A 26398-nucleotide genomic window follows, 5' to 3' on the forward strand; every position below is an offset into this window, starting at 1 on the left:
AGCGAAGAAAACGAAATCCAAGACAAGGCGGCTTCTACCACTGCCTAAGGATGACTTTAAAGTGATCGTGCGCCCTCAACAAAGTCTCCCTATCAGGGAACTGACTGCGCCCCAGATCGCAGAAGCAGTTATAAACGCCTGCCAAGGAAAAGTGAATGGAAACCAGCTCCTTCTGAGACTGGAACCAGGATCAAACATTTTTTTTATTATCTCAACCCCTACCGAAGAGGTGGCGGATACTGCAAGAAGAATTACAGGCCCCACCTTAAACAGTCGCCTGCCCGCAGTGAGTGCGTACGCAGCAGTCGGCGGCGACACAAAGAAAGGAGTGATACATGGCATCGCTCCTCACACAAGCCCTGAAACCCTGGTAGCCAACCTACGTGTTCGTACGCAAGGCGTCGATATACTAAGAGCTAGGATGTTGGGTGAAACGAAAACGGCGGTAATTACCTACTTTGTCCTCATCATACCGCCATACGTCTATTATATGGGAGGGGAGCTTGCCTGCTTCCCATACAAGAATACCATACAATTCTGCAAGACTTGCAAGCAAACGGGTCACAGAACGGACGTCTTCCCCAACCCCCACCTGCAGGTATGTCACAACTGCGGCACTCGGGAGCCACAACCAGACCACGACGGCAACCCTGTTCGCGCCACCTGCGGATAAAAGCATCTCACGGGATCCACGGAGTGTAAACGTCATTTCAAGCTAGCACCACAGTGACCGCAGCCAAAATCACCAAACTGGGTGACCGGCAAAAGGCCGGGCAAGACTATCAAGTCATCGTCACCAAAACGGAGATGGTCTGACACAGACGATACGGACGATGACGACTGGTCTCCACTGCGGACTCAAGGGGACATTCCAACGTCGCTAGGCCAAATTCGAAAATCAAGATCACAAGAACGACAGAAGAGCCGAGACCAAGGACTATCTGAAGACTCCGCCTCCAGACACCACAGAATGTCCTCCAGATCCCCTACCCCATGCAGGACTTCAGTGGCAGTAGGAGACTGGAACCAACACAAGGTGAGCTGGGCGAGGATGGCACGAAAAGGGGCTCCAATAACGGCCAACCCTGAGTACCAAAAAATTCTTTCTGAAAATCGTCAGCTTAAACAAACAGTAGAACTTAAAGTCGAGATGGCAACGCTGAAGGCACAGTTTCAGAATACCAAAATGGGGCAAGCTAAACCAGCACAAGGGGATAAACCTGCCGCCCAACAAACAACAATTAGCAACATTGAAAGAATGATGAATCAGGTAGTAGAACAAATTCAGGCTCTCCAAACGTTTCAACAGCAATTATTTGCTGAGGTTCAGAACCACAAAGTTTATGTGGACGAGCAAATGTCTAAACTGCAGCAAACATCACGTAAAAGAGCCAGCAGTAACCCCGGAACACCGACGGTGAGAAAGGTAAAAAACGGGGCTGTTTCATATTCGAGGGATACCAAAATCGTAGCTAACCATGGCCAGTAAAATAACCCGAACCACGGACACCGCTGAGATATGGCAATGGAATTGCCGCTCTTTTCAGAAAAGAGCGGCAGCGCTACAAGCTTATTTAGACGTCACCATTATTCAACCGGACGTCATCTGTCTTCAGGAAGTTGGAAAGAGAGTAGTTAAGCTTAGAGACAACTATACTTTTCAAAATGCCATGTATCCTAGAGTGGCGACGCTGGTGCACAAGAATATCGCGGCCAGTGACCCCTATTATCCCCAATGCTCAACGGAGCACCAATTGGTCGAATTACACACTACAAAAAGGAGTGAAACCAAAACGTTTATTGGCAACGTGTACAGCCCACCGAAAGAACGGCAGACTGCGTTTTCCGGGATGCTTGAATGGGCACTTGGACATCTGGAAAAAAAAGACAGGTTTATTTTAGTCGGGGATTTTAATGCTCCCCACACCATTTGGGTTTATAGGACCAATATAAGAAAGGTCACAAACCTAGTAGAAGCAGTAGCGAAATATAACATGCAACTAGAGACCTTACCCCTCGTACCCACGAGACTTGGAAATAGCGTCTGCGGAGACACGTACCCACACCTCACCTTTACATTTGACGTAAAAAGAGGGACAGTGGAGAAACCTGGATGAAAATCTGGGAAGTGACCATTATATTATTAGTTACTCCACTACGACTCCCAAATTAAAAAAGCCTTTCAGAAAGGCGAAACTTACAGACTGGACTGCATATAGACATTACCCGACCCCTCAGCATCCAATAGATACAATAGAAGAATGGGTAGACGAAATGATGCAGGGATACCAAACTAACACAAAACACGTTGTGCTAAGCGAAAAACACCGGTAGTGGATCCCCACCTCGTCCATATGTGGGAAGGCAGGTGAAGTCTTACTAAACGATGGAAGAGACAGCGCTTAAACAGAAAGCTCAGAGCTAAAATAGAACGACTGACAGAACAAGCAAATGAGTATGCTAGGGAACTACAAGCGAACAACTGGATACAATTTTGTGACTCGTTACGAGGAACGCTTTCAACAACCAAGACATGGGCAATTTTGCGGAGCATCATTGACCCATACAATACAATAACAGTCGCTACTTGAGCATTACGCACATTGGTAGGAGAATTTAAGGGGGATGACGCATCCTTGATCCAAACCCTGACAGACAAATACATCGGGACACGAGGAGATAACATTCATAAGAGAGAGTACAAAGGCATGGACAATCCCAAGCTTGATGCACCCATAACGAAACAAGAAGTATATGCCGACGTTCTAGCATTAAAACGTAACTCAGCCCCAGGCGAGGACGGCATCACGAATGCTGCGTTAAGAAATATGAGTGATCATCAACTGGAACGCCTAACCCGGTACTTCAATGAGAAAATCTGGGAAACTGGAGAACTTCCTAATCAATGGAAAGAAGCGACCATCATCTTAATACCTAAACCAGGGAAAGCGAGAACATTGCAGAATCTCAGGCCAGTGTCTCTAACCTCCTGCTTGGGCAAACTTTTCGAAAACCTCCTTCATATCAGGCTTACCAGCTATATCGAAGGGCACGAACTTCTCTTGCACAACATGTACGGCTACAGACATCTTTCTACCCAAGACATATTCGTAAGGCTACGAGATGACGTGCTGCAAAATATCCCTAAAGGGGGAGAGAACATCATAGCAGCGCTTGACTTAAAAAGCGCTTTTGATACGATCTCCCATACCCTTATACTTTAAGCGCTCGAAAGAATGGGCTGTGGAATTAAGATCCACAATTACATCCACTCTTTCCTTACTGAACGTAAAGCCACAATAGGTATGGAAAATATACTATCTTCCAACCTCCCAGTGCCTAATAGAGGCACACCACGGGTGCCATCCTTTCACCACTTCTATTTGATGTCGCAATGAACCGCTTGGCACGACAATTTGAGAAAATTAACGACCTCAACTTCGCGTTTTACGCAGACATCAGCTTATGGGCCTGCAAAGGCTCGTTAGGGCAAAAAGAACAAACTATCCAGGAGGCTATCGACTCGGTGAAGGACTTCGCAGAACAAAGGGGTATGCGATGCGCTCCGGAAAAATCTGAGTTTATCCGGATCCACGGGCGTAACTATAGAAACAAACCGAGCATCCACCTTACTATGGGTGACCAGGCGTTACCAGAAAGAAATATGATCAGAATACCAGGACTATGGTTACAAAGCAACAAAAGAGCCACTCACACCATTGCGACTCCAAAGTCAAGCACGAGGAGCATCGCTAGACTAATAAGCAGAATTACAAAGAAAGGTAAAGGGCTCCACGAAAACGAAACCATGACACTTGTCCAGGCTTTTATTCTTAGCAAAATACCATACGGACTACCATATCAAGAGCTAACCTCGTCGGAAATCAAAGAAATCGACCTACTAATACGTGGCGCGTATAAGGCAGCGCTTGGGCTTCCTAAGAATGCGGCAAATGAGAGGGTACAAGCTCTAGGCATATACAACACATTTCAAGAGTTAAGAGCAGCCGTTCTTATGACACAAAGAGAACGACCATGCCTCACAAGCAGAGGTAGAAACGTTCTGTCGCGTTTAGGCTACCCATTGCGACCGCAGTACTCCAAGGAACAAACGACCACAAGGCCGGATACAATACGCGAGTGCATAGTGGTCTCCCCAATCCCACGCAACATGAACAAAACTTATCACACAGCGAAAAGACAAGGGAGAGCTAAACATCTTCAGAAAACCTTCGGCAGTAATCAAAACATAATGTATACTGATGCAGCTAGATTTAGCAAAGGACATGTAATAGTGGCAGTTCAACCCACAAGCTACGGAACCCTCGTGAGGGCGTGGGCGGCGCCGCCCGAGCGCGGGTGGTCCGCAGCGACACCGGGAACCGCGACTACGACCCTGCCGTGACACACCGCCCGCCGAGCCGTCGCGTGACCCTGCGGCCACGCGAATACACAGGAGTTGGGGGTTCGATCCCCAGTCTCGACGTTTTTTTTCTGTCTTTATTTTTATATATATACAGGCACACACACCAATCAAATTTATCCAGGGTAATCTTGCCGGTACGCGCGATGCCATCAAGCTGTTTGCGGAGTGCATGATCGCGGGTGAATTCAGTTTCGCGTTAGTGTCCGACCTGTATACGCGCAACAACCACATGCAGAATTTGCCCTGCTCCATCACTCCATATCACGCTTCAGAGCACCCGCGCGTCGTCTTTCTGGCGCGGGCCCCAGACTTCGACATATTTCCAGTATACTCCTCCCAGTTGATTGTTGCGATCCGCTGCGAACGTGCTGGGAAGGCATTTGTCGTCGTGGCTGTCTATGCACCACCCCATCGCCCGTTGGACCCCATTCTGGACGAACTGAACCAGGTCGTCCCCCAGCATCTCACCCACTGCTTTATTTTGGACGGTGATTTTAACGCTAAACATGCGCTGTGGGGACCCGAGGTGAGTTATGTGCGGGAGGCTCAACTCGTACGATTCGCATGCGGAAATGAACTCAAATATTAAACAATTGTGATTCCCTCCCGACTTTCGAGACACAATACGCTCGATCATGGATCGACGTCTCGCTAGCTTCAATCTCCTTGACGGCGCAGGGCTATAGCTGGTCGGTATCCGAGGAGGAGACGTTGTCGGACCATCGCTACATCAAATGCACATTTTTCGCGGCCACGACGGCAACTGCGCGTCGTATCACAAACTTTGCATGCGGCCAAATGCTAGAATGTCTCCGGGACCATAACTGGCTCCGCGGCGTTTCGAGATTTCAGTACTCAACACCCGCAATGCTCGACATGGTGCTAGAGGGGGTTCTACTCCATCTATAACACCCTCTGTAAGCGCCACCTTCGAAGGGTTCGTCCACGCAGCGACGGGGCAAAAACCTGGCGGTCGCCTCTATTGAAGGAACAGCGTGCCAGGGTGCGCGCGATGAAACGCCGTTTTTAGTGCGCACGTGACCCTGCTATGTGTGAGACCTTTCGAGCCCAGTATGATGCCGCCTACGCTATCTACAAGCGCAATATCCGGCAGGCGAAGGCTGCGGCTGATGAGGCGGCGTGCCAAGACCTTACGGCACGGGCGCTCTTTGGTGTGTCATTCAGGACCACCTTTGAAAAATCACCACCCATACTATCTCTTCCTCCGCTACAACGTCCGGACTGCACTCCCACCACGTCCATCTTAGACTCGGCGGCCCTCCTATTACGGACGCATGTAGCTTCAGATGATCCAATCGCTGACAGCATCTGGTCTGTGGTGCAGAGTCCGTATCCTGCAGTACGGGATGATTATCCATTCACTGAAGCGGAGATTGACCGAGTGGTCTACCGGGGCAATCCGCGGTCGGCGCCGGGACTATACGGGCTCACCGCCATGTTCATTCGCAACCTGTACCGGCTACATCTTCGTTTCCTTTTTGACATTTTTAATGCCTCTTTCCGTTTGGGCCACTTCCCCTCCGTGTGGAAGGTCGGTCGGATTATCTTCAACCCAAAACCCGGTAGTCCCCCTTCTCTCCCTTCTGTCTATCGCCCCATAGTAATGAATTCTATATTCGGCAAGATCTTAGAACGACTGCTAAATTCTCGCCTGTATTATTTTCTTCACACACACAACCTCCTTCACGCTCGACAATTCGGTTTTACGCATGCGCGGAGCGGCCCTCTGGCTCTGTATGCCCTCAAACGTCGTCTCAGTGCGCTGAAAGCTGACAAGATACCGACGGCGTTGATCTGTATTGACTTCACAGGCGCGTTTGACCGCGTGTGGCACGATTCGGTGTTGTTTTTTCCGCGACAACACCGCTGCCCCGCCAATGTTTGCCACCTACCGAAATCCTTCCTGATGGACCGCCAAGTAGCCTTTCGAGCAAACGCGGGAGACGCATCGGTGCGTCCGTCTATTCGAAGTCCTCAGGGCTCACCGATTAGCCCCTTACTGTGAAATTTGGTAATCTGCTCGTTATTAGACCTTCCACTTCCACAGGGGGTGCACATCCAGGCGTATGCAGACGACACCATTATACTTCATGCCGGTCCGTCGCGCTTGCAATTGCAGGCTCTTGCAGAATCTGTACTCACCTTGGTTTGCAATTGGGCTCGGCAAAACACGGTTAAAATTAGTCACGAAAAGTCCTATTTCGTCTTTTTCAACAATGGGCACATTGGCACCTCTAAGCGGCGTCCATCCATTAGATTGGATGGCACTTATCTAAAAACCAAAGACCACATTGAAATTCTCGGCGTGGTCTTTGATGACAAACTTAATTTCCATGCCTATGCTGACTTTATGAAGACCAAAGCCGAGGTATTGGTGGCGCGATCTCTTAAATTTTTACGCATGCACTTCTCGCTGCGTCCCGTGATTACACGGCGTCTATATAAACAGGTTGTGCTTCCTGCGATTGCATACGCGTCTCCGGTGTGGTGGCCGGCTTTTCCATCATCATTCTTAACTACCCGAGTATTATCTGTCCAGCGCTCTATTCTCGTGGCTCTGACCGGTGCATATCATACCACGCACACCACGGCACTGCATATCCTGGCGAACTGTCCACCTTTGAATGTGCAGTTGGACAGGTTGGGACCAGAGTTCTCCATCCTAACTCTCCGCCAAATCACGCATTATGGCCAGGTCACTTTCCACCCGACCTCCATAGCGCGTCCATTCGACGAGTGGTCGCATCACCCGCGCGCGGCTTGTCGTTTTTTGTTCGTTTGACACCCTCCCAGGCAGCCATACTTTCCACCTTCCCGGCATGCCACGTGTACACGGACGGCGCGTTCACGACAGCCGCGGCGGGAGCCGCGTACGTGGAATTTGACCCACGCGGCCGCCTTCTCGCGGTGCGCAAGTAAAGAATCGAGAATGCCACTAGCGCATACAGTGCGGAATCCATTGCTTTTGAAGAAGTTCTCGAGTTTATAATGAACGTGCGGGGAGCTGGGATAATCCACTTATGTACAGACTGCCTGTCTCTCTTGACGGCTATTTCCAGCCTTCACACAAAGTATGAACGCGTCTGGAAATTTCAACAAGTGCTGCGCCGGCTCCAACTCGTGGGTCGCACCATCCGCCTCTTCCACGTCCCTGGCCACCCACCGGGACGTGGTAGGTAATGAACTCACCGACGCGGCCGCGTTGTCGGCGATACGCAGTGGTCTTGTTCGTTCTTGCCCCAACTGATTACGGTCGGTCAAGAACTCCCTATTTACCGCCTCATTACAACAATGGCATTCCTATGGCAGCGCGAGGGAAAAGATACCAGCCTTTACAGATGGGTCAGGAGTGTATATACCATTCTATCTTGGTTCCCCCCGCCTCGCTTGTTCACCCATATTTTCACCGGACACGGCACTTTTCGTACTATCTCCATCGCTTCCGTCTCATTACCTCTGATCGGTGCACGTGTGGTACCCCTAATGTAGATGAGAGTCACTATTTGACCTCATGCCCGCGTACCGCAGGCGTTGCTTCGCGGTTGCGCCGACTCTTGAACATCGGTGCCCTTTCACCAGACGTGTATCCCGCAATCATAAAAACCAAACAATCCCGCGCCCTGCTCCTGCAACTAATACGCATCATCACCCTCTCCGTTCCTTCCCCTTCTGTACGTGTCTCTCCTTCGCTTCCCGATGCTCACGAATTCCTCCTCCTTATCCATTTCGTTTCACCATTTCATATTGCTCTCGCTCGACTGTTCTTCGCCATCCGCGCTGCATAAGCCAACTCTGGCGGGGCTTCGCCGTGTTGGATGGCACCAACCGCATGCTACATTCCCATTTTTCTCCACTTCCTCTTTCCCACTTTCCCTTCCCCATGTGTCTACTATTGTACAAACTTTGCAGCTGTTTACCCTGATGAACGCTGACGTCACCATCAGGAGGAACTCTACCCGGACCACTCAAGTCGACTCGGCATGACAAGGTCACGCGGCAAGAGTACGGCCACGAAAGAAGCACTGACGCCTTGGTGCTTTTCGACAATAAAACAGCTGCGCGTCATTGCGTGGGCGTTGGTGGGCTGCCCTGGGAGCGAGGTGGGTTTGGGTGCGTGCGCACTTTGCAGACCCCTTTCTATTAGGAGGCAGTTTACTATTTACTGCTCCCCTCCTCTTCCTCATAGCCATTGTTCTATACACCATTTTTGCCTAATTGTAAGCCTGCCTCCCCCTCCTTTTCTTTTTATCAATTGGCTTTTTCTCTAAAACCGCTTTGGGCTGCCTTGGCGGCCCCTTTTCATTTAATTTATATTAGCTTTTATACCCGTTGTACCTAAATGGTGGTGCGGGTTTGCCCCTACTTTATTTTTCCTTTTTTTTTTACCAAGGGGCCACATAAAGCCATGGACTTGGAGTTGGACCGGCCGCCGCCGCCTCCTCCAGGGAGTCTCGGGAATGAGCTAGAGCGTCTGCTGCCTTGGCTGCTGGTCCATATCGATCCCTTTTGCGATTCGGTGCTGCCCGACCGCTCCCTGGACCGACTCGGGCGATTGTCCGCCATAGCTTTCTGCGGTTGATGTTCATTCCGTTGTTGTTGTTGTTGTTGTTGTTGTTGTTGTTGTTGTTGTTGTTGTTGTTGTTGTTGTTGTTGTTGTTGTTGTTGTTGTTGTTGTTGTTGTTGTTGTTTCCGCTGCCTCTTTCTAAGATATGGGGTCTTGAATCGTTCACGGCACTTTTCGTCTTCCGTGAGGTGTCCCTCCCACACATGAAGCATCTTGGCCAGCACTGATGATCTTCGGGTGGATTGAGAGTTCCGCAGCCGCGACATTTCTTGTTGTTCGGTGTCGGGTAGACATCCGCTCGGTGGCCGAAGCGGCCACAGGTGGTACATGTTCCGTACTGCTTACAATATAGTAGGCATCGGTATTCAGCTCCGCGGTAGTACACTTAGTGTGGTACGTATGTACCTTCAAACACTATCACAACCGAATCAGTGCGTCCCATGCGTCTTGCGTGTAGTATAGTCGGATTTCTGCAGTTCACTAGGCTTTTTTCAACGTCTTCGGGCGTGTCGTATTCTGGTATACCGTGTATGACTCCCTTGGAGGTGTTCTCCGGCGCAGTAATGTGAGCGTCCGTACTGTAGGTGTTCGATCCGAGTTGGATTTCCCGTATCTGGCTGTAGCGTTTCGCGTTCTCCAGTTTCGGTGTGCTCATGATCATGGTGTTTTGTCTTGGATTGATTCGTAGCGTATCTTCTCCGGCATTTTCTGGTGTCAGTGCGGCTGCCAGCAGAAAGCCCTCCTTTATGTACGCAATGCGTTGTTGCGCCATGTCGAGCCCACCTCTCGAGCGGATCACGATCTTGTAGTCGTCCTCCGGTAGCTGCGGTTGCCTCGGGCCATTGGTCACTGTAGAATTCTAGCGTTCGCGGTTTTCCACGCCGTTGAACCCGGCGAGTCTCCCATGTTCTTGGATCGTTCATGGAGCTCTGGGCGTCTCTTGGCGTTACTACGGTGTTCGTGAGCCGCAATCCAGCCCTGGTCGTCATAGTCTTCCGGGGAAATTGTCTCTCCCTCCACTTCTACAACGTCCACCTTCGCGTCTCTCGGCGAAGCGGGGGCCCGACCGCACCCGTGTCAGGCATCGTTCCCGCCAAAGTGGTGGAAACAGTGGCGTCATAGACCTAGCTAGTTAGGGTTAGCCAGGCCGCCGGCGTGGCAGTGTATTAAGACTGCCTTTGTGGCTCAAAAAATCGTCCCCCTAGAATAATCCCGATGTAGCGTAGCGCAGTCCATCGACCTTCCGCTGTTAGGTGTGGTAGTTCTAGGGTGGAGAATTGCCTTTTTCCGCCACAATCATGGAAAGTTTTCGGAGCCTATGTGTATCCCGTCTTGTCGGCTCAGCCCCCTAGCGGCGAGTGTCTGTCATGCCTGGAAAAAAAATAATATCGACACGGATCGCTGCGAGTTACGGCCTCAGGTTGACTGCTCGAGCACTTGCGACGCGTGCATGCACCAAGTGCGGTCCTTCAGCAGCGACTGTGCGAAGGCGGCTGCCTGTCGCGTGAGCATGTGGTGTGGGAGAATGAATTGATTTGTTTCCCTAGAAAAATATCTAGCAGTAATTGCGGTGCTAGTGTCTACGAAAGCTGCGAGTATGGCGGCTTCACCAGCATGACAATGATGGTCAGCGCGTGAATTTTCCGAAACTTCATCGTGTTGCCTTCAAACAGCTTTGCGACATCACATTTTGATAATCCTCAACAAAATATTGAGTTAACAGCCGAAGAATTCCCAATCATTAGGCTTGTGCTCCGGGAATTAGTGCCCTTGCTGAATAGAGAAATCTGTCAGTGCCTGCAAATATATACGACCATTAAGCTTAATAAAGGTCGCCACAATCGTGCACGTATGCAGCCACAAGCACGAAGACTAGACAAATATATGTAGCCCACTTTATAAATTCTGACAAATCTATAGATTACTATAGGTAACCATCAATAACATTGTAGCTGAACGGCCGCCACGCACCGGCATCTTCTTGTCATCTTTAAGTAAACTCTATAGAATAATGTGCAAACAATAGGTCGCAGCGTAGAGGCAGCTTAACTCGGCACGTGGTCAAAAGTACAAAATGATCGTTTGTCTCAGTTATTAGGAGCGCCGTACATTTGCAGGGGTATAAATGGACATACATAGTAAGGTGCTGACTGGACACGGCCCGCAAGTCAACTCCTTGCTATACTTTAGTGAACTAAGGACGTATACGATGAATATATTTGATGTAAACGTCATGCAGAGTTGAGCAGGTCTGCGATGTATTCGTGCCTTGGAGTACCATAGCGCATGTTACGAGGCATGTAGTCATGACATGGTTACCGCAATGAAAAAAAATCCAGGTCAATGTTTCTATGTACTTCTCTGGCCTGAAAGCACGACAATGGCGTAACTCCTTTCAAGGCAGGTTTTTATTACCACCTGTTACCCTTTTCTGATACCCCAATTAGATTTTGAAGACATCCAGGTAAGGGAAAAAATAACGCCGTATTCATGGTTACTGTTTGCTTAAATTGTTTTCTGTGCTTTACTCAGCGATAAAGGTGCAACAGTGGATGGCAAAGTGGTGTGTAAAAGGCTGTAGCCTGACTATTTATGTCAGCTCACGAATATAGAAAAGCCGCACTTGATGGGTTCTTTTCATCACCCGCGGCAAACACAGCTATCTATATCAAGGTTCTTTTATTTATTTTTTTTTGCGTGAGAGTTTAAACCAAGAGTATGATATTAAACCACTTCCACACGGTTCCGTATGCACCCAAGTGAACATGCGAGATAAGCGTTTCGCTTACTCCCATCTGAGTTATATCTGAAATGGATTGAGGGCAATCTGCATTTAAAACATTTAACGAGGACATGAAAAGTAGAAGTGAGGACAAATCCAAAAAGTTCCTTATTTCCAGCACGGATAGCCTTTTTTAAGACTTACACTCCATTTTGCAGGTGATGGCATGCAGCGCGACCAGCCTACATGGATGGGATTAAAAGGTTTACTTTGTTTACTGGCTGTTTACTTACTGGCTTTGTTTACCTACTGTGCCGATGAACGTTAGCTTGAGCCAAATGAGCTCTAATATTGTAAGGCACACAAGAAGTTACGCCGTTATCGTTGAAGTGAATACTCTGGATCTTGTTCGTCAGTTCTAGCATTGCTTATTGGTTGTAACTTGTTTACTGGCAAAATAAATCTTAACAACCATTTGCACGTCGCCGCAACGACGTGTCAATTTAATAGGTGTGTCAGTACTCATCGAAGACGATATATAAAACGGATCTGCTAAGCACTTGCTGCTTCATTGATGCATCCCCCCCCTCACCTTTTCAGTCATCCCATCAACAACTGAGTTCAAGGTCTTGTTATATTGATGCAGCTAGGCCACATAACACTATAGGAGAGGGAAGCTCGACAAAATGGCTGCCGCGTACTTGACATTTCTTTGCCTTTTCTTTTATTCTGGCCTGTTATCACATTTGGGAAACGCAATAGCCGAAAATTAGGCCTCTCTAGACGAACAGCAGACACTAGCCGCTTCTCTGGCACTGAAGTCAGTCACTGCGGCAGCAGCAGGCGATCCCTACAGACAGGGTTGCAAAGTACTTCGTATTTCCGACGTACATAACGTCATTCTCGTCCGCTATAGCATTACCTAAAATGAGCCCTCCAATACGTGCACAAGTACAACCACAATGTGTAGAGCCTAAAACTTCGCGTAAATTAGCGAGCTCAAATTTTTTACGACAGTCCAGTGGTAAATGCGTATGGCTTCCATATTTACTATAGGTTGCCGTGGCATTAAGCAGTATTGAAGAAAATGACTATTGTAACGCAACAGAGATGCTGACAATTATCTCTGGTTCTAATAATCTTCGGCAAGGATTGGTAAAAGAATTTTCTGGCTGCCCTCTACGTGGTTTACCGACGTCTGTACGTAACAGCTTATGAGTTTTGGCGGATTAGTAGTTACAATTTTAATGAAGCTAGTGAATACCTCGCTGTCTGTCTTTTCAGAACGTGCCCATCAACGTTACCTATCAGGTGACTACGTCGTTATTTGATGCTTGATTCACTTCCGCAGCTTTGTTTTACAGAGCTTTAATTTCAACATTTTTTTTTCTCTGCAATCAAAATACACAAGAAATCACTGTCACTTCTCCGCACATCAGATCGAAAACCAACTGCTTTCAAGATTTGTCTTCCCTGGTGTGACGCATAAATTTTGCTTCTCTATATACAGGTCAATCGTTTCCGTCGTCCTGGTTTCTCTGTAAGTTCCTGGTCACAGTAACCAGCCATTAGACATTTTTACTCAAAACTAAAAGCACAAACCGACACTAACTGTTGAAAACAATCAGATATACCATCCGATAATTTTAAACCAAAGATCATACTCTTTATTGAAACAAGCAGCTCATACACTAAAGACGCATTCAAAGTGACAACAATTGTGTCTATTTATTTATTTGTTCTTATGTTTGTTTGTTTGTTTGTTTGTTTGTTTTATTATTATCCTCAAGGTCAGGTTGCAATCAATGGAAAGCTACTGTATATGAGAAAATTCTTGGTTATAAGATAGCAGGTCACTAAGGTCCTCTTACCAGGTAAAATTTCACAAAAATATTATGTGATTCGCTGTTAATTCATTAATTCGGATATGATACCAGTCTTCAGAAGCCTTTTGGAACAAATCAGTGAAGGCAAACCTGTGTATGACATGTGGTACGTTAGACCCCTTACCGATATGATAAATGCATGGACGAACATAACTGGGTGAGAAAATTTGATCGTAATAGATCTGCGACATTAATCTTTTTAACAAAGACCATATATGAAAGTTCACGATGGGACGCGGGGTGGGAGGGCAGTTGAAGCGCTTTTCGTCGATAAAATATTGGCTCTGCAGTCTCTCTAGTTAGCAATAAACTTAGTGGCGTCATTCTGAGCAAGTTCACTTGTTCACTTTACAATCGCAATTACAAGAGAGACACCGTAGAAAAGCCACAATTTCAATATCAGATTTAGAACCCAGCTATGGGCTGCAGACCGTAGGCCTGCCTTCGGCGCGACTTTTTCATTCATCGTTCTCCAAGCTGCACTCACCCATCTACCGCACCTCGTGTGGAATCAAGGCGCCCCTACCCGTCAGAAGTGGAGCTACACCCAAGCAGCAAACCTGATTACGATCCGTGGATCTATGGTCCACACCATAGATGCTTGTTAGATTTCATCGCACATAACCGATTATACATGTAATATAACTTGCACGCGGAAACGTCTTATGCCGCAAGGTAGACGTTCAAATAAAAGCAAACGAAAAATATAATTGCGGAGCCTGCTTCATGTGGTTCGTTAATTCTTAGCTCTTTTTTAGTTTGCGCTTAAACTGTAGTCGGTGACGACGTTTATTGTATCCGAACACGCCAAACAGGAACACGAACAGGCCAAATTATACATATTCTGCTAAAACATACGCGTGCCAATATACGTGATGCTGGCGCTATTTCTCGTTTTCTAAACTCTCGTTCTTTCTCTTTTTCTTTTCTTTTTGCTTCTTTTTACGTAGCCATGCCCGACAGGTAAGTTTTGGATGCATAGCGTTTACAGGTTCCGATAAAGTCAAGCGACCGTTTTCATATATATATATATATATATATATATATATATATATATATACGCTTTTTATCTCCCCTCCACGCACCTTGACGCGAAAATACCGTGCAAAATGGCTCCAAACACACAAACAATTCAAAGTGACTTGATAGATCAACTTATTATAAGAATATCGTTTGGCTGTCCCCAAAAAAGAGCACCTTTACGACGATGTTCTGTAATCATAGCTGTTCAGCGACTACGATCTTGTAACACAGTTTAGGTGGGTTGTTTTTTTTTTCTTCAGAGACACACGATATTGAGCCTGTTCATCGTGGGACAATACGCATTGCTCAGGCCGGCGCTCTCTTATGCGAGGGTCGTACAGGAGCACTAAGGTAGCGGCGTGTTCGTTTGCGACCCAGCGCTTGTGCTAAAATGTCGTCACTTACTTGCTGGCCGTTTGCTGTGATGTTTCGGTACAACGCGCGTCTCGGAACCAGTGTGCACCGGACTGGAATCCATCCTAACCTCCAGCATTATGCGGTATCTGTTTTTCCAGTATTCTCTTGCACCTCAACAAATGTCATTGGTCAATTTAGCGTGCTGCTATAGCCGAATTTCTCAGCATGCGCTTGTATAGTCAGCATTGCGTGTGATCTGTACATCGAAAACCACCGCTCGAAGGTCCTGAAACGCCAGCGCACCCCTCCCCCCCCCCCCCCCCGAGGACATGCCTAGGCCGCTACCTAATCTCGGCGTAACCGAGCACGATAAGCGGTCTCAGCAGTTACAGCGTTGCCCTGCCGAGCTGGATGTCGCTCGATCGATTCCGGCAGCTGCGGCGGCGTTTCGATGGCGACGAAACGTAAAAAAGACACTCGTGTAACGTGTGCTGGATGTACCTTAAGGAATTCTAGGTGGCCAAAATTATTCCAGAGCCCACTACTACTGCAATGAGCTTCATAATGAGTTATTATTACAACTACGCCCACTCTTTGATTGGGCGTAGCTGAGCACAGCGCTAAGTGCTGACATATTCACTCCTTCCCAGTGTACGCCTTCCGAACTGCGCCAACTCGTTGATGTCTTCTTTATGTTCAGATTATGTAACACTGAACTTGAAAATTAAGAATATCTTCTTATAAAATTTTACTCATCACATGAGTAGAGCAATCAGGTATTCTTCATAAAAATCGATAGGTGTCTCATTCATTTGTTTGTTTCTTTCTGCAGGGCTGGCCTCGTCCATGCTGAAGCAACCGTTGCTGTCGCAGCGGCCGTCTTCCTTCTCATGATCATTGCCATCGGTATCCTGCTCCTGCGTGAGACCCATAAGCAAGGAGTGCTTTTTTTTCTTTTTTTCGAATTTTTTCAACAGATTTCATTGGTTTATGTGTGGGGGAATGCTCCACCTTTTCTTTGTAGTTAGCCTCAAAGCATTCATGAACATTTGTTCAAAACATTAGCCGCGAGTGTGAAGCCACCTAAAAAGAAAAGTCGGCATTGAACGATGAGCAGAACGAAGTGACAGAGAAAGGCAACATGGCCTCATCAAAAAACTAAACCTTGGAGTTCAAGAAAAGATATACAGAAAAAGAAAAACGAATGCTCAAATTAATTCTGTACTGCCCACGTAAATTTTAAGAGCGTCGATAATGAACACAAGAAAAAATTAAATATGCAAGCTCGTGCTGCAGTAATTTACGTCAATGAGTGTCATGTATATAAAAATGGCAAAATTTGCACTTTTGTAAAGGTTTTCGCACTTAGTGTGTACGGCGTTTTGGAATAGGCATTGCACTTCATTCTGCGGCGCTATATAAGCCCATGAAGTTTCTCAAGTCTGTGTCCACGCAATATTTCGAAGGTATTCGTAATGTCGAATGAGCCAAATATGAAACTCGCGAATATACACTCGTTCACAGTATTGTATCTTGCGGCGATTTACTGTTACGTATAATTTTTAGGTTACATACTTCGAGAAGGCATAACGTACGTTCACAACATAGCTCTCTCCCTCTGGTGTCTACTCTTAGCTAGTTGCTATTCATACGCTGCTCTGCCACGTGTTTATGGAAAAATCGAATTGTAGTGTATGAACAAAGCCGCTAATTGCTGAGCGGAACCTCGGCATAGACCTGTTCTTGAATCCAAAAAACGGGCCTGGTGTGTTTCATATAAATTTAGTTCCAGGTGGAGTTACTGAAACGGAATTTTTGTGTTGAGCACAATGTTCCCCCTGGAGGTTTTAAGCTTTCTTTCTGAGCACTTGTGAAGAGCAAATATTATCACTGTACACAGACTCTGAATCAGCTTAAATGAAGTTTTGTTGTAGTGCCCAATAGATGCAAACGTTTCTTTCATGCAGTCATACATCTTTAGAAATGACACATCGCAATATTAGAAAATCCCTAAAACTTGAAATATTCAACTTGGTAATACTACTAGAAACAAAGACCTTTATTGCGTATGTATGGTATTTTATGGGACTTCGAAAGCAGCTCAACTGTGGCGCTTTGCAGATGTCTGTGCACTGCACGTGCTTTCTGTGACGGTAAATATAGCAAAATGTGTAAACGTGGCAAGATTGCACTTACATTCCCGCACAATGTGTTGATATAGCCTAATCTAAGCTATCAATCGCCAGCGCTTCAAAATGGTTCTTGTTTCTACCGCAGAAATACCATGTTTTATACTTGTCCTTCGGATACTTCTTTTTTATAGGACTATCGCAAAACTTCTCAGAGCTCCGCATCGAATAATCGCCACCCACTCGTGGTATCTTATGATTTTTTTTATTTTTTTTAAACGAGCTAATTTAACTTAGGTGCCTTCCGCGATTTCCTAATGAGAAAATTCGCACCTTGCACAAGTATGCGAAACCTTTACAGGTATTCAACGCTCAAAACGCTTTTGGAACCATTAAAAATGTACTGGAAGGATAACTCCGAGGCATTCCTGTAAAATGGAGTCATTGGTACAAGTGTGTTAAAAGCTTTGCGTCAGCCTGGTTGCTCCTAAGGCTGCCATCATAATTTCATTTTCTTTATTGTAGCGTCATCCAGAACGACAGAGGATACCTTAAGTCCCTTTGTCGATTGGTGTAAGTCCTTCTCTTTGGCCTTTCATGCATAGCCTATTTAGCATTGCAATGCCGGTAGGTCACAGATGGATTGCCATTGTAGCGAAAGTATAGTTTAAAAATATTAACTGTTACGTGAAAAAAACTTCATTGATTTCCGAACCCAATAACATTAGAAGTCACTGGATCAAATCTGTTGCACTTGCGACACGCTTGAGCCAGTCGATATTGCTTGTAAATTTTTTGCAATATTAGTGTCCGCCGTTTCGAGTAGACCGGCTTATAAACTAGAATTGTGATAACCGCCACTAGCAACCTTTGAAAGTTTTTGAAAGTGTTCGTGATATATATATATATATATATATATATATATATATATATATATATATATATATATATATATATATATATATATATGCATATATATATATATATATATTGTAGTGAAGAGGATTGCCCGGCGCTACAGCCACATCGCCAGTCGTCCGAGAGGCGCGAGCTCGAGATTGCCTGAGCCACTCTGGTTGAGGGACGCTGCCTGCTGCTCCCTTGCACTGTGTTCATATTAGATTCTGGTGGAGGTGCTGCAGTTTTGCCCCAGCCTATATAGAATTACGCACCCGAATTCTGCCATCCGTCATGCCTGACGACCCCAGCCCGACATCCCCACCGGTTACTCCAGCCATCGTATGTGCCGGTGCCCAGCGTCAGCGGGATCCTGATATCTTCAGCGGCACCGATGAGAAAGACGTTGAAGATTAGCTGGAATCGTATGAACGTGCCAGGAACACCAACAAATGGGACGATCCCCTCAAGCTCGGCAACGCGATCTTATATTTATCGGGCATCGCCAAGCAGTGGTTCAAAAACCACGAAGCCGATCTCTGCAAATGGGCTAGCTTGAAAACCACCATCGCAGAAGTTTTCGGCCGCCCTGGCGTGCGCAAACTTCGCGCTGAACGACGCCTACGACGACGATCCCAGAAAACTGGTGAAACATTCACCAGCTACATAGAGGACATCGTCGACGTCTGCCGGCGTGTCAACCCGACGATGGCGGAGGCGGCTAAGGTACGTCACATCACGAAGGACATTTCCGACGATACCTTTCATATCCTGCTGTCCAAAAACCCAGGCACTGTCTCTCAGGTCATTCAGCTTTGCCAGACTTTCGACGACCTCTGCAGACATCGTCTTCAAACGGGGCGGCCCCCTGAGTCCGACGAAACCCTCGCGAGCATGACCACGGCTCCTGAGATGGACTCCCCGCTTAGCCAGATAAAAGAGTTCGTCCGTGCTGAGGTTCCTCGTCAGCTTTCGCTGCTGTCCTCAGCCACGCCACCACCTTCGCCAGGTGATCAACGAGCAAGCTTGCGCAGCTCTCCCTTTTGCCCGAGAGACTCCGGCGGTGCCGACTCCCGTTGCTTTTCTCGAGGTGACTGCACCTCTCAGCTATGCGCGGCCACCATCCTCCGACCTTTGCGCCATCCCCATCAGTCGTGCCACTGCGTCTAGCTCCTCACTTCGTTCAGCCGCGGTACCCACACAGCAGTATACAATGGCGCACTCCTGACAACCGGCCAATATCTTTTGCGTGTGGTCTACCTGGCCACGTTGCACAATTTTGTCGTCACCGCGCAACATCCTACCGCCGTAGCTTCGACACTGAATCATTCGTTTCCTCATACCCGTCATCCTCCGTGTCTCAGAACCATGGCCAGATGTCTTCCTACTCGGACAACCACTTTCTTGTTGACCGCAGTTCGCCATCACCTCGATGCCACTCGCTTTCGCTGATGCGTCGTCGTCCTTCTACGCCGGAACGGGAAAACTAATCGTCGCAGTTCCAGAGGCAAGAACTGCGTCACCCACGAACAGAGCAAGGCCTCGCCCTTCTCCGACTGATGTTATTGACGTATATGTGGACGACGTCGCTGCACTCGCCCTCGTTGACACTGGTGCCGCAGTTTCAGTTATTAGTGCTAAACTTTGACGTTCGCTCAGAAAAGCTACGACGCCACTGTCGGACGTGTCACTTCCTACTGCCAGCGCAGACCACATCACACCTGCAGCTGCGTGTACTGCTCACGTTGTGATCAACGGCCTCCTCTACATCATCGAATTTTTGTTACTGTGTTCCTGTTCCCACGATTTTATTTTGTGCTGGGACTTCCTTTCCGCTAATAAGGCTGTCATCGACTGTTCTCTTGCTGAAGTGGAATTTCAAACGCTGCGTCATGCCCCACTCCTTGACGCTCGTGAACCGAAAGATAATAATGTATTTGTTGCCGAAGACGTTGCAATTCCACCGCACTCATCTGCCCTTGCAACAGTGTCATGCAACATTGTTGCTGATGCCAGCGCACTTTTTACGCCATCTGCAGTTTTCGCTCGTCACAAATGTTCCCCGCGGCCTTTCGCTCTTTTGGACGTTCATGCTGGCGTGAGCAGACTGCTCATCGCCAACCAATTGTCCTGTCCTCTTACTTTGCTTCATGGGGAGTGCGTCGGCTATGCCCAGTATGTCGACCCTGCTGCCATCACTGACATGCCAACTGGTTCCATCACCACTCATGAAGTCGCCGGAGTGACCTGCAAACCCGCGCAGGAGCGGAGTTCGCGCGATGTCTTACATAGCTGCATCGCCGACACGTTGACTGTTTCTCCACGCGCACAGCTTCTACGTCTTCTCCACAAGTTCCGCTCATCTTTCGACTGCCAGCATGTTCCCTTGGGCTGCACGTCAACTGTTTGTCATCGCATTCACACGGTAACAGTGCACCACTGCAACAAAGACCATATTGTGTATCTGCAACAGACGACGAAGTAGCTGGCATGCTCAAACGCGGCATCATTCAGCCTTCAGATAGCCCCTGGGCATCTCCCGTTGTGCTTGTGAAGAAGAAGGATGGGTCGATTCGATTCTTTGTCGATTACCATCGTCTTAACAAAATAACTTGTAAGGATGTTTACCCTCTTCCGAGAATGGACGACGCCCTTGACTGTCTTCTCTTCTATCGAATTAAACAACCGCTATTGGCAAGTTCCCATGGCACCCGAAGACCAACCTGAAACGGCCTTTGTAACACCAGATGGCATATGTGAATTTCGTGTCATGCCTTTCGGGCTTTGCAACGCCTCCGCAACATTTGAGCCTACGACAGACAACCTTTTGCGTGGTCTCAAGTGGAAAACGTTCCTGTGCTACTTAGATGATGTGGTTATTTTTTCGTCCGATTTTTCCACCTATTTCTGTAGGCTGGAGGAAGTGTTACAGTGCCCAACTGCCACCGGCCTACAGCTCAACCTGAAGAAATGCCACTTTGGCGCAAGTCAGCTCACAATGCTTGGCCATGTAGTATCTAAACATGGTATTCTTCCTGACAACGCCAAACTCCGTGCAGTTGCTGATTTTCCCAAACCTTCCTCCGTAAGGGAACTTCGCAGCTTCCTTTGCCTGTGTTCTTACTTTCGCCGCTTCATTCGGAATGTTGCGTCCATCACCGCTCCCTTGAATCAGCTTCTACGGAGCGACTTGAACGATTACGCCTGGTCGTCCGCTTGTGACGATGCCTTCCAAAAGTTGCGTTCGTCTACTGACCTCGCCGCCTATACTGCGTCACTTCGAGCCAACTGCTCCGACTGAAGTACACACCGACACCAGCGGTGTTGGACTCGGCGCTGTGCTCGCGCAGAGCAAATCTGGATTCGACGAGTACGTCGTTGCATACGCAATCCGCACCCTCACCAAAGCCGAGAAGAATTATTCCGTTACGGAGAAGGGATGATTGGCCATAATCTGGGCAACTGGTAAATTTCGACCCTACCTCTATGGCCGCCCCTTCGACGTGATTACAGACCACCATGCACTTGTTGGCCGTCCACGTTGAAGAACCCCTCAGGTCGATTAGCTCGCTGGGCTTTGCGGTTGCAAATTTCAACGTGCGCGTTGTCTACAGGTCTGGCCACCGCCACACCGATGCCGGCGCGCTTTCCCGTTCGCCCATGTCAACCGAAAGCGATGCCTGCCTCTCTGCCGTTGACCAAGTACTTTCGTTCCCAGCCGTCTGGGACATGGCTTCGGAGCAACGCAAGGATGCCTGGATTAGTGCTCTTATCCGCTTCCTTTCAAACCCGTCGACTGTTCCTTCACCTTCTCGAGATTTGCGCCGTCAAGCATCTCAGTGCGAAATCCAGGATGCACTTCTCTATCGCCTGAATTAGGTCTGACGTCCGCAAGTGGTTGCTGGTCATACTTCGACATCTTCGCGGTAAAATATGTTCGGCCTTCCATACTTGCCCGCAGTGTGCACATGCGGGTGTCTTCAAGACGTACAACTGGCTTCGCTCCAGGTTTTATTGGCATGGCATGTACACCTTTGTGTGCAAGTACATTCGGTCATGCCCTCAGTGCCAAAGCCGCAGGGTTCCTGCTTAGCTTGTCTCTGGTCCACTCCAGCCAATCCCCTGTCCTGCCAGGCCTTTCGATCGCATTGGCATTGACCTGTATGGACCCCTTCCGAGCACGGCTTCCGGGAACCGCTGGATAGTCGTCCCCATCGACCATTTGACGCGATACGCAGGAACAGCCGCTCTGCCTGCTGCCACCGCTCGTGATATAGCCTCCTTCCTCCTGAAAAACTTTATTCTCCGTCACGGTGCACCTCTAGAACTTTTGAGTGATAGAAGACGTGTCTTCCTCTCCGAAGTCGTAAACGCGCCCCTTACTAAATCTCGCATCGTTCATCGCACCACCGCTGACTACCATCCTCAAACTAAGGGTCTGAAGGAAAGATTTAACCGCGCCCTTGGCAACATGCTCTTCAAATACGTCGCCTCTGATCACACTGATTGGGACCTCATTTTGCCATTCATCACATTCACCTACAACACTGCACCACAGGCCACCACAAACTTCTCCCCATTCTCCCTCATGTATGTCTGCGAACCTTCGACTACCCTCGACACCATTCTTCCGTACAAAGCCGACTCATCCGAATGTGCGCCCATCTCTGCAGCTGCCCGCCGCGCAGAGGAATGCCGTCAGCTCGCCCGTTCCTTTACAGCCGTCGAAAAATCTCTGCATGACGACGATCACCCGCATTGTCACTTTCTTCCGGACTCTCTTGTGCGGCTTTGGTTTCCTTCCATGCCTGCAGGACTCTCATCCAAGCTATATATATATATATGGTTAGTTTGTTGTTTAACAGTTAATTTTTAACTATTAACAGTTATTTATGTAACAAAACACTCTTTTATGCATTGCAACACAAAATTAACTACAACGCATACGTATTTCGTCTCACACTTTGGGAAAGAATATCTCGAAAGTGGTGCATTGCCGCAGATTCATTTCAAGTAGAGTGTCTTGCCAACTCACCGGCCACAATTTGTAAATTGCAATATATGCCGTGAACTTGTTAATTGCGTGGGAAGTTACCTAGTGCTCTTTTCGTTAATTATTTGAGTATGTATTTCGATTTCTCGCACTAGTAATGTCCGCATCTTCGAATAAGCTGAAAGACACGAATTATGCTGTCCGCAACACGCGACTATTAAAATTTGCGGAAATTTGCGGAGTACGGTCATCTCCCCGTACTCCAAGCGATTACATACGCTAAAAGCTAAATGTTATCGATTATCAAAATTGCATGAGAAAATGAAAAGCTGCAAACGTTAAAGACTGTGCTTATACAACGGTACTTTCCGTTTCATGCCCACAGCACAACTACACCTCACTGAACTACAAGAGCCCGTATAGGGAAGTCCAAAGTGTAACTGAAGCTTCACAACCACGTGACACACGACACTCGTCTGTTGCGCTGAGTGATAGAGAAATATTTTGCGAAACCTTCATGCTTTGAAATTCGTGTTATTTGATCTGTTCTCCGTATACCTAGCGTCGTATAATCCCAAATCACATGCCAACTAGCTGCGTCATTCTAACTCGCTCTTCTATCTTCAAAAGCTACAATGCATACACATGTTCATGAATGCAGCTACAACGGCGAAAACTCCGGCGCCCACTGCGAGCACTGCTACGACCAAGTCAAGGCCCGCCAGCCCCCGGCCCGAGTGTGAGTTGCCTTTCTACACCTTGACAAGATGAGTAAAACGCTACGAAGATTCTTGCGATAGCCACAAGCGTACGGGTACCGGCTGCCAGTTCCCTGCTTCAGGGAACTGGCAGCCTCCCCAAGAACGTAGTGCGCGCCCTTCAAAACTGCAGTGCCGACTGTGTAATGAATGGCGGCTGACTTTGCTGAGGCCAGCACACTTGCGCAGGATAGTGACGACAGCGACCTCTTGAAGACTTTCGTACTTTGGAGCAAAAATCGACAGCAAAAAGAGAAAAAAGTTTCTGGTGTGCGGCCGGGCAAGTTCGATTAAGGGTATCTTCTTGCTTGACAAAAAGATTTCATTCCCGCCACAGAAAATGATCAATAGACTGTATTTTGGCGGCGACTATTTTCTCTTTTTCTTTTGGTAATTTCGCCGTTCGTCGTTGGATTCTTAAGCTATTCGCCCTTAACCCCCGAGATCGACAACTCTAGGCTGGAACTAGAAAGTACAGCCATTACCGAACACGGCTTTCGCTGCTTTCGTCGAATAGTATGATAGCGTCAAGTTCTTGCAATTTCTAAATTGCGTATGTCAATTTTGCTTCGAGCTCTAGTTTGACAGATATAGAGTAAATGCTTGCGAACCTTAGCGTAGTACAAAAATCTTCTGTCCGAAATACCCTCTCAAAATGAGAAAAAAGAATTCCAAAAAGAAGACGCGGAAGATATATACCCCTTGTGAAGAAGAAACTCTTTCTGTATTTCTAACTAGATCATCATGCTTATAACAGTAGCATCAACTTTTAATGGCCTCTCCGCGCATCTGGACACTTTTGGAGAAAGAAAAAGGTAGTAGCGAGTTTAGTTAGCAAACTAACCCTCAATTAGTACCACTTTACTTGCTGTTCACTACCATCGATAATTCAGAGCTATAGTAAGCGTTGCCTTTATTAAGCAGTCGGTAGGTTTCACACAAGTTAGTAAAGGCTAATATCACCATCAGCCATGGTCCGTTCAACCGTATAGTGACGGTCCTAATATGATGTTTAAATAAGCTGTAGTCTATATAATTATGTTCGTTTATTAGTTATGTGCTGCTCTGTGGCGCACGTAAGTGCAAACAGTACGTTGTAAAAATGTACGTCAATAACTTTTGTTATAATCCAAGCTCACAGACTTGCACTGGTACAAACTGTGTTCCTAAAGGCTATGGGGACATATAGACCCTTTTCGCGGAGAAGTTTACTACTAGACCTTATTTCTTGCTCGTGTCCGACCCAAGAACTCCCCAGAGAGCAATCTCGGAACTTTTTTGCTGGGAAATGTTGCTTCTGCGTGCGACTTCACCTAGGTACTACGCAGGACGATGCGCTTCACTCCAGCGACTGCTTTACCTTCTGTGCAAACGAGATCATAGCGGCCGACACATAACCTGTAAGGACGATGCGTCAGTTGTTTGTCGTCAGAGGTGGGCCTGTGTCACATGGGGCGCACGTAGGATAATGTTGGCCCCTGCGCAGTTCGTCCTCGGCGCACGACGAGAGGATTAGGCGCCACGTGGGCAGGCTGTGCGTATGCGCTGACCAGCCATGAACAAGAAATGCATTATAGGCTGCAAATAAATGTTTTGAAACGAATGAATGAAAAGAGTTTCGCAGTACACCAACGTATCACTCATTCTTAATTTGTCTGCGGCTCCTAAAGCAGCATTTTCCTAAGCCTTCACCATACCCCATCGCGCTTCGCTGCCATTGGCAGAAGCCATCCGCGTTAGGCCTTGTGTTGAAGCAAAAGGAAAAAATATCAACTGCAGAAGACAACGGGGAATGTGATGAAACAATGCAGAAATATTTAAAAGAAGAAACAATAAAAAGTTTACAGAACTCGCGATATGAGCCAAAAACGATGATGATCCCAGTGCACACCACAAACGAACGGGGTTAGATGGTTACCGTTAATGGGAAAGTTACTGACATATCACGCTGCTCAAGCCGCTCATATCAGCATATCAAGCCGCTGCTCCAAAGTGATTGGCAACTAAAGAACAAAAGAACAATAGAGACTTATCTTGCTTTAATTGAGAAGTGGAAAGTTTGTACAGCTTGGAATAGATTTCTAAACCTCTTGTACAAGCACGTTATACGCCGTCGCACCGTTTGGACAAAGCGTAAGGAGTTTCAAAAAGCGCCTACATGACCTTTGAAGCTGAGGTCAAAGCTTCATGTCTTTCACGCAGTCACCGTCTACCATAACCACCAAAAGAGGGGTTATTTTCCTGAGTCACAAAGGGAGTGTCATGGACATCCACTGTAAAAACGGAGGCAACAGAGGCGGCTGAAGCAATCAACGGGCATAGCACCACGTGATCAAGCCCATACGGTGGCACCCACTGGAACTCCTTGAAAAGAGTCTACACTCGTAAGGTTACTCATAGAAACATCTCGCGTATGCGTATTTATGTATGTAAACATCTCCCGATCACTGTATTGTGTTATGCGTTGTTTGTTTCTTTATGTACAGTGCAGTATATTTCACGCAGATTAAGGTTCTTGTAATGACTGTTACGTGCAAATAACTGATGGTCTTATGAACGTCAGTAAACCGTGTGGCAATGTGGTCCACGTTTTTCTTTCTTTTTCTTTTCGTAATGGTATTT

General features: G+C 47.4%; 1 long non-coding RNA gene across 1 annotated transcript in view; it reads left to right on the forward strand.

Annotated features, from left to right (window-relative positions):
* Nucleotides 1-384: 384 nt before the first annotated feature.
* Nucleotides 385-26398, forward strand: part of LOC142584892 (uncharacterized) — a 36372-nt gene continuing 10358 nt past the window's right edge. Inside the window, exons 1-4 of the long non-coding RNA XR_012828957.1 lie at nucleotides 385-1036; nucleotides 15832-15920; nucleotides 17654-17701; nucleotides 23680-23757. This is a non-coding gene — a long non-coding RNA (uncharacterized LOC142584892). The remainder of the gene's footprint in view (nucleotides 1037-15831; nucleotides 15921-17653; nucleotides 17702-23679; nucleotides 23758-26398) is intronic.

This window comes from Dermacentor variabilis, chromosome 6 (assembly GCF_050947875.1).
Source record: "Dermacentor variabilis isolate Ectoservices chromosome 6, ASM5094787v1, whole genome shotgun sequence".
In the NCBI taxonomy this organism is placed as follows: domain Eukaryota; kingdom Metazoa; phylum Arthropoda; class Arachnida; order Ixodida; family Ixodidae; genus Dermacentor; species Dermacentor variabilis.